General features: G+C 44.7%; 1 long non-coding RNA gene across 1 annotated transcript; it reads left to right on the top strand.

Annotated features, from left to right (window-relative positions):
- The first annotated feature begins 793 nt into the window (after nt 1–793).
- On the top strand, nt 794–4,571 carry LOC121559377. Its single transcript, XR_006661134.1, has 6 exons — nt 794–831; nt 1,972–2,059; nt 2,469–2,611; nt 3,628–3,840; nt 4,224–4,302; nt 4,542–4,571. It is a non-coding gene; the product is annotated as an uncharacterized LOC121559377 (long non-coding RNA).
- The last annotated feature ends 3,678 nt before the right edge of the window (nt 4,572–8,249 follow it).

Here is an 8,249-nt window from a genome sequence, read left to right as displayed (position 1 = left end):
GGATGTTAATAAGTTAATAATAATAATAATTCAATGTGGTTTCTTTATTTAATTACAGCTAAATAGCTAATGTTATTTTTTGGTGTACAACTTTTTTTATGTATCTATATTGCAAATACACCTAATTGTAAAAGTTGTATATATTTTGGTTTGGTCCATCGCGGGTTTTCTGTATTTCTTTACCCTCTTATTGTTCTCTTTTGCCTGACCTTCAACTAGCAAGGTATGTTGTCCTTGGCGCCGTAATTTGTCAATATAAAACTGTGGTAAAGTTACACAAAGTGCTGTTACGCAACTACAGGTTTTGTTACAATGTGGACAATATAAAGATGTATGTTAACAATTTTCACCGAGATCGTTAATTAGGGTACCTATTGTAACTCGGGAGTATTTGGGGCAGTGTTTGAGTGAGTTTGTATGTGCTCACGCAGGTGCCCGAGAGCTGTGGCTGCACCAAGGGCTAACCTATTGTGTGTTGTCTCGTGGTGTGCAGTTATGTCTTTTATTTTGTCAGAATTATGTTGTATATCATTTTACTTGTATTGTATAGTGTGTTGTTAGGCACTGAATGTGTGCATGCAGCACCTGTTCTCTTTTGCCTGACCTTCAACTAGCAAGGTGCCCGAGAGCTGTGGCTGCACCAAGAGCTAACATATTGTGTGTTGTCTCTTCGTGTGCAGGTCGAATAAAAATTATCCAACCATCAGAATTCCAGTTGTGGCAGTGTCCTAATTACGTGACCTGCCGACTGGTCAGCTCAAGCCGACCGCCGGAGCTGTGCATGTGGATGAGGTGCACGACCTGCGCATGTGAATTTGTTGATGGCTTACTGTAAGTGAATATATACTGTAAACAGTGAAAGTGAATGTAGCATATTCATTAGATACAGGTATTCGTGCTTATTTGTATGTTTTGGATGAATTTGTTTTTTGCATTAATTTTTTTTGGTATTTGAATGCACGAAATTACATTGTATTTTAGTGCTCTGTTGAGCCATGGAAGATTCTCAAATCCATAAGACATGTTATGCTGGGGATTTTAGTGTGGGTAGAGGGAGGGGTGTCCTTCCATTTACACCAATTGTACAGTCAGCTCCTGGGAGTAGAGCGTTTGCTAGTCCTGAGTTTGCAAGCACTGGGAGGGGTAGGCTGTTTGTTCCACCTGACCAGGGTATCCCACCTCTGTCTTTTGATGTACCATCATCCACAATACTCTGTGATAATGGGACTAATCAAATGTTCTGGTCTGTCCCCGTCTGGCAGATTAGTTGTCCACTATTTAAAACCCTTTATGAAGCATTTGATATAAAGTTGCAGCCTAGTGCAGAAATTGCTATTTTTGGAGTACCAAACAACAATCCTTCTCTGACCAATAGACAGCTAGATGCCATTGCCTTTGCCTCCCTGTTAGCCCGCAGAAGGATTTTATTGGATTGGAAATCTATCAATCCTCCCCTTAGCCTCTCTTTGGCTCAAAGATCTGAAGCTGTTCCTAAAATGAGAAAAAATGAAGTTACCATTCGAGGGTCAACCAACTCATTTTATGCCTCCTGGGACCCGATGATATCCTATTTTGAACAGCTCCAAACACTTCCTCCAGATTAGTACTCTTGGCCCCACCTTGAGATTACTGCTATATAGGCCTATAAAATCACTTAATCACCTGAAATTGTTAGGCTATTACATTTTTGCTTGAAGTAACGTTGTTGTATACTTTTGTTTTGTTTTCTGACATGTAACTCAATTACTTTCCCTTTCTTTTTAAATGAGTTTGGAGGCATTCTGGGGGGAGGGGGAGGTCAACGGGGGACTAAAAGGGGAGAAATGTACCATGTCTTTACATGTTATCTTTCATTCATTGTGAATACAAAATATATAATTTTAAAGGGAAGGCTTTGAAGCCAGATTTAGCCGATTTTGCTGTTTAGTTTTCCTCAACCTGTGTTTTGTTTCTCTCTCCTCTCCCTGTTAGATGGTGAGGCTGCTTCTCTCCAGAGGAGCCAACATTAATGCCTTTGACAAGAAGGATCGCCGAGCAATCCACTGGGCTGCTTACATGGGTGATGAGTTTACCACATCATTTACATTCTGACTAATGTCCTTTATACCAATGAATGAATGAATTAATGGACTGTGTGTTAGTCTCACAGCTCAGCTGTATGAGCCACGTCTAGTGTGTTATTATCTCAGAATCATGTACTAAGTAGGTTGATTAGATGTTTTCAGTTGTACTAACACGATGTAGGTGTTGCTTATGGTGCTGTGTACCACTGTAAACTAATCTATCTCTCCCTCTCTCTGCCTATCTCTCTGTGTTTGTATCTCTGTTTCTCTCTTAACCCCCTTACTATCTCCCTCCCTCCCCCCTCTCTCTCTCTCTCTCTCTCTCTCTCTCTCTCTCTCTCTCTCTCTCTCTCTCTCTCTCTCTCTCTCTCTCTATTTATCCCTCCCCCTCTCTCTCTACCATAGTGCACATTGAGGTGGTGAAACTGCTGGCCTCTCATGGATCAGAGGTGTCCTGTAAAAACAAGAAGGCCTACACCCCTCTCCACTCTGCAGCCTCCAGTGGAATGATCAGTGTGGTCAAGTACCTCCTGGACCTTGGTGTGGATGTGAGTCAACACGCATTCAAATGTGTAGGGGGTTTTCATAATAGTAATGAAGAGAGAGGGTTAGAGCCAGTGATTTGGACCAGGGGGTTTTCATAACCAGGTAATGAAGAGAGAGGTTGGACCAGGGGGTTTTTCAGAACCAAGTAATGAAGAGAGAGGTTGGACCAGGGGGTTTTCATAACCAAGTAATGAAGAGAGAGAGGTTGGACCAGGGGGTTTTCAGAACCAAGTAATGAAGAGAGAGGTTGGACCAGGGGGTTTTCAGAACCAAGTAATGAAGAGAGAGAGGTTGGACCAGGGGGTTTTCAGAACCAAGTAATGAAGAGAGAGAGGTTGGACCAGGGGGTTTTCATAACCAAGTAATGAAGAGAGAGAGGTTGGACCAGGGGGTTTTCAGAACCAAGCAATGAAGAGAGAGAGGTTGGACCAGGGGGTTTTCATAACCAAGTAATGAAGAGAGAGAGGCTGGACCAGGGGGTTTTCATAACCAAGTAATGAAGAGAGAGAGATTGGACCAGGGATTTTTCATAACCAAGCAATGAAGAGAGAGAGGTTGGACCAGGGGGTTTTCATAACCAAGTAATGAAGAGAGAGAGGTTGGACCAGGGGGTTTTCAGAACCAAGTAATGTTGAGAGGGGGGTTGGACCAGGGGGTTTTCATAACCAAGTAATGAAGAGAGAGAGATTGGACCAGGGATTTTTCATAACCAAGTAATGAAGAGAGAGAGGTTGGACCAGGGGGTTTTCATAACCAAGTAATGAAGAGAGAGAGGTTGGACCAGGGGTTTTTCAGAACCAAGTAATGTTGAGAGGGGGGTTGGACCAGGGGGTTTTCATAACCAAGTAATGAAGAGAGAGAGGTTGGACCAGGGGTTTTTCATAACCAAGTAATGAAGAGAGAGAGGTTGGACCAGGGGGTTTTCAGAACCAAGTGACCTGATCAGGAATGTATTGTTTTGTTCTCTTCCACCCCCCCCTCTCTCTCTCCATTCTTTTCCCTCCCTTGCTCCCTCCAGATAAATTAGCCCAATGGGTACGGTAACACCCCCCTCCACGTGGCATGCTACAACGGGCAGGATGTGGTGGTGAATGAGCTGATCGAGTGCGGCGCCAACGTGAACCAGGTGTACGAGAAGGGTTTCGCCCCACTCCACTTCACGGCCGCCTCGCGCCATGGGGCGCTCTGCCTGGAGCTGCTGGTGGGCAACGGGGCCCTCGTCAACATCAAGGTGAGGAGACCGGATGACCAACACTGTGTCTGAACTAAATAACACCCTATTCCCTATGTAGTGCACTACTTTTGACCATAGGCCCATAGAGCAAGGAGCCGTGATGACACTGCATGTGTCCCAAATGGCACCCTGTTCCCTTTATAAGTACACTACTTTGGTTCAAAAAGTAGTGTACTTATAAATAGGGTGCCATTTGGGACGCACACACTGACGCAGCACATGGCTTATTATTTGACCCTGGTCTACATTCAAAAACCAATGGAATAGGCCTAACAATGCAAACTAAATGCAATCAAGCGCTCCTCCAATACGTGTTTGATTTTGCCTGTGGTCAGCAGCACAGACTGCCGTGTGAACCATCTTTGTCTTTCTATCTGCAGAGTAAAGATGGAAAGACCCCCCTCCACATGACGGCCATCCACGGACGCTTCTCCAGATCTCAAGCCATCATCCAGAATGGTGAGTCGCTGTGAATGCTCTCAACTGAATATATATGAACCAGTAGGCTCTTCAGCATTGTATTTTGTATTCAAACCATGATTCACTGGCACAGAGCAATGTTACTTGCAATGTGGTTGAACATGAAGCTTCATGAGGCCTCTAGGGTCAAGTGGTTGACGTGTGTGTGTGTGTCTGTGTGTGTGTGTGTGTGTGTCTGTGTGTGTCTGTGTGTGTCTGTGTGTGTGTGTGTTCTGTAGGTGCTGAGATCGACTGTGAAGAAAATAATGGAAACACACCTCTGCACATCTCTGCTCGCTACGGCCATGAGTTACTCATTAAAAAAAAATATATATATATTTCACCTTTATTTAACCAGGTAAGCCAGTTGAGAACAGGTTCTCATTTACAACTGTGACCTGGCCAAGATAAAGCAAAGCAGTGCAATAAAAACAACACAGAGTTACATATGGGGTAAAAAACATAAAGTCAAAAATACAACAGAAAATATATATATACAGTGTGTGCAAATGTAGCAAGTTATGGAGGTAAGGCAATAAATAGGCTATAGTGCAAAATAATTACAATAGTATTAACACTGGAATGCTAGATGTGCAAGAGATTATGTGCAAATAGAGATACCGGGTGCAAAAGAGCAAAATAAATAACAATATAGGGATGAGGTAGTTGGGTGGGCTAATTTCAGATGGGCTGTGTACAGGTGCAGTGATCGGTAAGGTGCTCTGACAACTGATGCTTAAAGTTAGTGAGGGAGATAAGAGTCTCCAGCTTCAGAGATTTTTGCAATTCGTTCCAATCATTGGCAGCAGAGAACTGGAAGGAATGGCGGCCAAAGGAGGTGTTGGCTTTGGGAATGACCAGTGAGATATACCTGCTGGAGCGCAGACTACGGGTGGGTGCTGCTATGGTGACCAATGAGCTAAGATAAGGCGGGGATTTGCCTAGCAGTGATTTATAGATGGCCTGGAGCCAGTGGGTTTGACGACGAACATGTAGTGAGGACCAGCCAACAAGAGCGTACAGGTCACAGTGGTGGGTAGTGTATGGGGCTTTGGAGACAAAACGGATGGCACTGTGATAGACTACATCCAGTTTGCTGAGTAGAGTGTTGGAGGCTATTTTGTAAATGACATCGCCGAAGTCAAGGATCGGTAGGATAGTCAGTTTTACGAGGGCATGTTTGGCAGCATGAGTGAAGGAGGCTTTGTTGCGAAATAGGAAGCTGATTCTAGATTTAACTTTGGATTGGAGATTCTTTATGTGAGTCTGGAAGTTGAGTTTACAGTCTAACCAGACACCTAGGTATTTGTAGTTGTCCACATACTCTAAGTCAGACCCGTCGAGAGTGGTGATTCTAGTCGGGTGGGCGGGTGCCAGCAGCGTTCGATTGAAAAGCATGCATTTAGTTTTACTAGTGTTTAAGAGCAGTTGGAGGCTACTGAAGGACTGTTGTATGGCATTGAAGCTCGTTTGGAGGTTTGTTAACACAGTGTCCAATGAAGGGCCAGATGTATACAAAATGGTGTCGTCTGCGTAGAGGTGGATCTGAGAGTCACCAGCAGCAAGAGCGACATCATTGATATACACGGAGAAAAGTGTCGGCCCAAGAATTGAACCCTGTGGCACCCCCATAGAGACTGCCATAGGTCCAGACAACAGGTCCTCAGATTTGACACACTGAACTCTATCTGAGAAGTAGTTGGTGAACCAGGCGAGGCAGTCATTTGAGAAACCAAGGCTATTTAGTCTGCCAATAAGAATGCGGTGGTTGACAGAGTCGAAAGCCTTGGCCAGGTCGATGAAGACGGCTACACAGTACTGTCTATTATCAATCGCGGTTATAATATCGTTTAGGACCTTAAGCGTGGCTTAAGTGCACCCATGACCAGCTCGGAAACCGGTTTGCATAGCGGAGAAGGTACGGTGGTATTCGAAATGGTCGGTGATCTGTTTGTTAACTTGGCTTTCAAATACTTTCGAAAGGCAGGGCAGGATGGATATAGGTCTGTAGCAGTTTGGATCTAGAGTGTCACCCCCTTTGAAGAGGGGGATGACTGCGGCAGCTTTCCAATCTCTGGGGATCTCAGACGTTATGAAAGAGAGGTTGAACAGACTAGTAATAGGGGTTGCGACAATTTGCGGCTAGTTTTAGAAAGAAAGGGTCCAGATTGTCTAGCCCAGCTGATTTGTAGGGGTCCAGATTTTGCAGCGCTTTCAAAACATCAGCTGTCTGAATTTGTGTGAAGGAGAAGCGGGGGGGGCATGGGCAAGTTGCAGCAGAGGGTGCAGAGTTGGTGGCCGGGGTAGTGGTAGCCAGATGGAAAGCATGGCCAGCTGTAGCAAAATGCTTGTTGAAATTCTCGATTATTGTAGATTTATCGGTGGTGATAGTGCTTCCTAGCCTCAGTGCAGTGGGCAGCTGGGAGGAAGTGCTCTTATTCTCCATGGACTTTACAGTGTCCCAAAACTTTTTGGAGTTAGTGCTACAGGATGCAAATTTCTGTTTGAAAAAGTTAGCCTTTGCTTTCCTAACTGCTTGTGTATATTGGTTCCTAACTTCCCTGAAAAGTTGCATATCGCGCGGGCTATTTGATGCTAATGCTGTACGCCACAGGATGTTTTTGTGCTGGTCAAGGGCAGTCAAGTCTGGGGAGAACCAGGGGCTATATCGGTTCTTAGTTCTGTATTTTTTGAATGGGGCATGTTTATTTAAGATTGAGAGGAAATTACTTTTAAGGAACAACCAGGCATCCTCTACTGACGAAATGAGATCTATATCCATCCAGGATACCTGGGCCAGGTCAATTAGGAAGGCCTGCTCGCTAAAGTGTTTTAGGGAGCGTTTGACAGTGATGAAGGGTGGTCGTTTGACCGCGGACCCGTTACGGACGCAGGCAATAAGGCAGTGATCGCTGAGATCCTGGTTGAAGACAGCTGAGGTGTATTTAGAGGGTATGTTAGTCAGGATGATATCTATGAGGGTACCCATGTTTACGGATTTAGGGTTGTACCTGGTAGGTTCGTTGATAATTTGCGTTAGGTTGAGGGCATCTAGCTTGGATTGTAGGATGGCTGGGGTATTAAGCATATCCCAATTTAGGTCACTAAGCAGTACAAACTCTGAGGATAAATGGGGGGCAATCAATTCACATATGGTGTCCAGGGCACAGCTGGGGGCTGAGGGGGGTCTGTAGCAAGCGGCAACAGTGAGAGACTTATTTCTGGAAAGGTGGATTTTTAGAAGTAGAAGCTCAAACTGTTTGGGCACAGACCTGGACAGTATGATAGAGCTCTGCAGGCTATCTCTACAGTAGATTGCAACTCCACCCCCTTTGGCAGTTCTATCTAGACGGAAAATGTTATAGTTGGGGATGGAAATTTCAGAATTTTTGGTGGCCTTCCTGAGCCAGGATTCAGACACTGCTAGAACATCAGGGTTGGCGGAGTGTGCTAACGCAGTGAATAACTCAAACTTAGGAAGTAGACTTCTGATATTTATGTGCAAGAAACCAAGACTTTTGCGATTACAGAAGTCAGCAAATGATAGCGCCTGGGGAGTAGGAGTGATACTGAGGGCTGCAGGGCCTGGGTTAGCCTCTACATCACCAGAGGAACAGAGGAGGACTAGAATAAGGATACGGCTAAAGGCTTTAAGAACTGGTCTTCTAGTGCGTTGGGTACATAGAATAAAGGGGGCAGATTTCCGGGTGTTATAGAAAAGATTCAGGGCATTATGTACAGACAAGGATATGGAAGGATATGAGTAAAGTGGAGGTAAACCTAAGCGTTGGGTAACAATGAAAGAGATAGCATCGTTGGAGGCATCAATTGAGTCGGTCTCCGCATGTATAGGGGGAGGGGCAAAGGAGCTATCTAAGGCAGGTTTAGCTAGGCTGGGGGGTCTACAGTAAAATAGTACAATTAGAAATAACCGAAACAACAATAAA

The sequence above is a fragment of the Coregonus clupeaformis genome, unplaced genomic scaffold, assembly GCF_020615455.1.
Source record: "Coregonus clupeaformis isolate EN_2021a unplaced genomic scaffold, ASM2061545v1 scaf6744, whole genome shotgun sequence".
NCBI lineage: Eukaryota > Metazoa > Chordata > Actinopteri > Salmoniformes > Salmonidae > Coregonus > Coregonus clupeaformis.
The sequence above is the reverse complement of the archived record's forward strand: the minus strand, read 5'-3'. Positions and strand labels throughout refer to the sequence as shown.